Below are 5,681 nucleotides of genomic sequence, written 5' to 3'. Positions count from 1 at the left end.
CCTCTTTTCAATCCCCTATTGTTTTCCCTCATGCATTTTGACAATGTGTTGATAAAATGACGAAAGTCTATCTGCAGAGTTGCCCTCACCATCCGTCCCACATCCAGCAGCCTCTAATTTCTAGTTACTTTATATATCTGATAGCAATTACAGATGTTAAATTACCTTTTGATTTAGTTGTCTAACAAATGGAACTGCATATCTGTAAATTGGAAAGAAAGAAATAAGAAAATGTTATTGCTGGGAAGAGAAAACAGACTACCCTGAGAAATGGAAATGTTCCAGATACCTCTGGCATGTTTTTTTTTTCAGAAAGTGGAACCTTAAACCTAGTCAATCAATGGTAATCAATTAAATGCTTACTGCATGCAGAGCAATGTGCCTAAGTCTTGGAAAGGATGTAGGGAAGAGAAGCAGAGTGGCTCTAGAGGATAGAGCTGGGCCTGGGAGACAGAAGGACCTGGGTTCTAATCACAGTTCTTCCACTTATTCATTCAATCGTATTTACTGAGTGCTTACTGAGTGCAGAGCACTGTACTAAGCGCTTGGGAAGTATAAGTTGGCAACATATAGAGGTGGTCCCTACCCAACAACGGGCTCTTGTGTGACCTTGGACAAGTCATTTAACTTATCTGTACCTCAACTATCTCATCTGTAAAATGGAGCTTAAGACTGTGAGCCACATGTGGAACAAGGACTGTGTTTAATCGGATTACCTTGTATCTTGTAATTGCTTAACAAATGCCATGAAAAAAATACAATGTAGTTGCACAACAATCCCTGTCTTCAAAGAGAGATTCTCTCTCTCTCTTTCTCTCTCTCTCTTCCCCCCAACCCCTTCTTCAACCCTCTCCCTGTAGGTCTCTCCGTCCGTTTCTCTGGTTATCTCTTTCTTTTCATCTATAGAAAGACATAACTTTTGTCCTCTCCTATTTGCTCAGTATTGTGCTCTGCATGTAGTAAGTGCTTAATAAACACCATCGATGGATTGATTGGATAGACGGCAGGCTCATAAATGGGCTGACTTGAATCACACAGATTTAAATTTAGTCATTCATTCATTCAATCGTATTTATTGAGCACACACTGTGTGCAGAGCATTGTACTAAGCGCTTGGGAAGTACAAGTTAGCAACATATAGAGACGGTCCCTACCCAACAGCGGGCTCACAGTCTAGGAGGGGGAGATAATGATAAATAAGTGTAAGTGCTTAATAAACACCATCGATGGATTGATTGGATAGATATCAGTCTTATAAATGGGATGACTTGAATCACACAGATTGAAATTAGATGGGTGGGAGAGATGCGTGCAGGAAATTCCCACCCACTGCAGGTTGGCCAGTGATTATCAATGCTCAAAGCAGTCTGAATCCATTATGTTTCCTGCTGATTGGCAGATGTCATCCCTCCAATAACCCCAGGAAACAACAGGAAACCATGGCGGATGTGACAATGGGAAGTTTGGAGGTAACATAGTGTATGCGTGCTGCTTTAGAGACATGGCTGCTTCTAGACTGTAAATTCATTGTGGGAAGGGAATGTGTCATGCTTACTGTGTGCAGGGCAATCAATCAATCAATCGTATTTATTGAGCGCTCACTATGTGCAGAGCACTGTACTAAGCACTTGGGAAGTACAAGTTGGCAACATATAGAGACAGTCCCTACCCAACAGTGGGCTCACAGTCTATAAGGGGGAGACAGAGAACAAAACCAGACATATTAACAAAATAAAATAAATAGAATAGATATGTACAAGTAAAATAAATGAATAAATAAATAGAGTAATAAATATGTACAAACATATATACAGATGCTGTGGGGAAGGGAAGGAGGTAAGACGGGGGGATTCTCTCAAGCACTGTAGCAAGTGCTTGAGAGACTACAACAATAAACAGATTCCCTGCCCACAATGAAGTTACAGGCAGGGAGACACACATCAATATAAATGAATAAATTACAGATATGTACATAAGTGTTGTGGGAAGAGAGAAGAGGAAAGGTAGCAAGTCAGGGCGAGGTGAAAGGAAGTGGTTGAAGAGGAAATGGGGGGTTTATTTGGGAAGGCCTCTTAGAGGAATTGTGTCTTCAATAATGCTTTGAAGATTGGGAAAGTAATTGTGTGTCAGAGTTGAGGGGAGAAAGCTTTCCAGGCCAGAGGTGGGACTTGGGCTAGGGATTGGCGGTGAGACAGGTGAGATGGAGGCCCAGTGAGAAGGTTAGCACTAGAGGAGCAAAGTGTGTGGGCTGGGTTGTAGAAGCAGATTAGCGAGGTGTGATAAGAGGGGGCAAAGTGGTGGACTGCTTTAAAGCCAATGATGAGGAGTTTTTATTTGATGCAGAGGTGGATGGACAGCCACTGGAGTTTTTTGAGGAGTGAGTGACGTGTTCTGAACGTTTTTGTAGAAAAATGATCCGGGCAACAGAGTGAAGTATGGATTGGAGTGGGGTGAGATAGGAAGCTGGGAGGTCAGCCAGGTGGCTGATGCAGTAATCCAGGTGGAATAGGATGAGTGATTGTATTTACAGGGTACAGTGACCCACACACAGTAAGCATTTAGTAAATATGGTTGACTGCCATTTTATTGACCAGTCATTCTCCTTCAAGTGGGGCAGATGCAATTTAAGGAATTTCTTTCCTCTACCAACCTGGCAGAGGCAATGAAAAGATATTTCTCAGCCACTGTACTAGTGACATGAGCAAGTTACCACTTTCTCCTACTATTTCTCTCCGGTCATGCCACTGCCATTGTCACACCACCTGGGGCTGGACTAAAACAGGAGTTTCCATCTTAGCAGAAAGTGCAAAGTTCCAAAGTGCATTGGAAAGTCCCAATTTCATTCTTGTCCAAGTAACAAAGATGATCGTGGCACTGGGCAGTCATGATAGCGATGACGTATGACATCGGACCATCTTGGGTTGGCCTGACTTTGGGACTTCTTTTTGGGTGTGGTGCTTTAGGTGATGGTGATGGTTAGGCAGGTGGAAGGATTATGTTTGTCATGGCACTGGGAGGCGAATCATCTTGGGTTGGACTTCCACTGGGACTTCTGAGTGGGTTGGCTCTGAAGGTGGATGGATTATGTTTGTCATTCCTTTGTTTCTCCCAACCTCTCCCGTCCTCACTTTCACCCCTCCTCTACCTGAAAGCCCTTCCTCCCGTAACATTGACGATAATGAAGATGGTAGATGCATCTGCCCTGTCCCCTGTGGGAGTTGCCAAGGTGGCTTCGACCCCCACACTCACCAGACAGAGTTATCTTCTGCCCATCCAGGCTTCCCTTGGGTAAATAGTGGATGTTCCAAGTGTAGTTTCACTGTCTAATAAGGAAAGAGCTCTGCATAATATTTCCTGATAACGTCCTGGGAATTTCCTGTCACCATCCCATGACTTGATAGATTCAGTCCCCCTGAGAGGCTTAGGACATTTTTGTGGGGGAGCTGCTTCTGGCCAGTCACCTCTCAGGATTGTGCCTGGAGGTTTCCAGTATTCGACCAGTCTCGACTATGGGAGGGAGAGTCAAGCAGAGGCATATCCATTTCATTCCTAGCTTGGCCGGTGGCTAGCGACTGGAAGGCAATCTGCTACAAGTCAAAACTCACCTGTGCTGTGCAACAGCGGCGTGGGAGACAGTCAAGGGTGGAGACCCAGGTTTACTGCGTGGAAGGAGGCAATGGTTCATTCATTCAGTCGTATTTATTGAGCACTTACTGTGTGCAGAGCACTGTGCTAAGCGATTGGGAAGTGGTAAAGCGCTTCTGTATTTTTACCAAGAAAACACTCTGGTTCCACTACCAGAAGAATTGCAGATGGAGGTGGGGCGTTCTGGAAAAGATGTGTCCATGGCATCACTATGGGTCAGACTCGGCTTGATGGCATAAGACAACAACAACAACTGGCCTGAGCTCAACAAGTTAAGCGACAATTTGGGGAATAATAATAATGATGGCATTTATTAAGCGCTTACTATGTGCAAAGCACTGTTCTTAGCACTGGGGAGGTTACAAGGTGATCAGGTTGTCCCACAGGGGGCTCACAGTCTTAATCCCCATTTACAGATGAGGTAACTGAGGCACAGAGAAGTGAAGTGACTTGCCCAAAGTCACACAGCTGACAATTGGCAGAGCAGGGATTTGAACCCATGACCTCTGACTCCAAAACCCGTGTTCTTTTCACTGAGCCAACAATCTCATCTTCCTCCCCAGAGCACAGACAGACTTCACCGAGAGTGAGATGAATAAATCTTTACTGTCAATCAATCATTCAATGGTTTTTCTTGAGCACTTGCTGCGTGCAGACCGCTGTACTAAGGGCTTGGGAGAGTGAAAAACCGTATTGTTGGTAAGCATTCTTCCAGCCCACAAGGAGCTTTCCAGCCTAGAAGGGGAGACACACATTAAATTATGGATATGCCTTCTAGATTGCAAACTCGCTTTGGGCAGGGAAAGTGTCTGCTAATTCAGTTGAATTGTAGTCTCCCTAATGCTTAGCACAGTGTGCTGCACCATTGAATGGATTGACATAAGTGCTGTGAAATCAAGGGTGGGAGTGAATAAAGGATGTAAATCCAAGTGCAAGTGTCAGGCAGAAGGAAAGTGACTAAATACATCGATAAAGAAGTATTCTGGAAAGAATATTAAGTCTTCTTCAGCCAAGATAAAATAGTCTAATAGCAACAGTTATTGAGCGATACAGCTCTTAAACTAAAACACTGCCTTAACTGCAGACTTACTCTGGTCTGGTGAGAATTGGGATTCTGCCGTGTTATATCCCTGTCTGCTCACAGGTAGGAAATGTAAGACCCGTGCACATAAAATATCATTGTTATTCCTCATTAGAAAACTAAAATCAAATGTTTAGGATTGATATAGATTATCATCTTGTAGTCTAGCTAGCACACATTCCTCGTTTAAGAGTGGGTCTGTGTGAGATTTACCCTATGCTCATTAAAATAATCAATGCATATTCAAGACCCTGTGCTTATATTATAAGAACTGAGCAAAACAAAGATTTGCATCTGGAAAAGCAGTCTTTAGGCTTGCAATTTTACTGAGGTATCTAAACAAATGAAGGCTACCTTCTTTCTCATTTTGTTTAATATATATCTGGAATCAAATGCACCAGCAATTGAATGCTCCCATTTTGAATTGTTAAAAGATAGATACTAGAATATATGTGCACATTCCTGTCATTTTTTGGGAAACAATTTTATCAAAGGATAAGAGAGAGAAAATGAGCTAATAGACTGCTGATTTCATAGTATCTCGATTCATCATCAAAATGTGATACAAATCCATGAAGCAACATGAGTCATTACTGCTGGAAAAATTCACAAAAAGGAAAATATACCTCTCCTTCAAATCACTTAGCTCTGAAAATGTCTTTTTTCCTTATTTCCTGACCTAGTTAGTACCAGGAGAAGTGTACATTGTGATGTCCTGATTACAAAACATGTCTAATACTAAAACATATCTAATATGAAGGATAATTAGTGTTAACAGTCCAATTAGATGCATTTTCAGTGTAAAAGTTAACGATAAAACTCTTTTCCAAGACTTTCATCTGAGGGAAACACTGATTCTTTGGCTATTTTTCTATTCAGTGAAAGCTTGATTGCAAGCACTTTGAGGACAGGGATTGGGTCTTCTCACTACTGTATGCTCCATAGGTTGCCTGCT

The 5,681-nt window shown here is 42.6% G+C and overlaps 1 non-coding gene across 1 annotated transcript; it reads left to right on the top strand.

The window, feature by feature from the left end:
• Positions 1-3,458: 3,458 nt before the first annotated feature.
• LOC119920628 lies at positions 3,459-3,595 on the top strand. The gene has a single exon (XR_005448359.1). It is a non-coding gene; the product is annotated as a small nucleolar RNA SNORA7 (small nucleolar RNA).
• Positions 3,596-5,681: the final 2,086 nt, after the last annotated feature.

The sequence above is a fragment of the Tachyglossus aculeatus genome, chromosome X1 (genome assembly GCF_015852505.1).
Source record: "Tachyglossus aculeatus isolate mTacAcu1 chromosome X1, mTacAcu1.pri, whole genome shotgun sequence".
NCBI classification, from domain to species: Eukaryota; Metazoa; Chordata; class Mammalia; order Monotremata; family Tachyglossidae; genus Tachyglossus; species Tachyglossus aculeatus.
The sequence above is the reverse complement of the archived record's forward strand: the minus strand, read 5'-3'. Positions and strand labels throughout refer to the sequence as shown.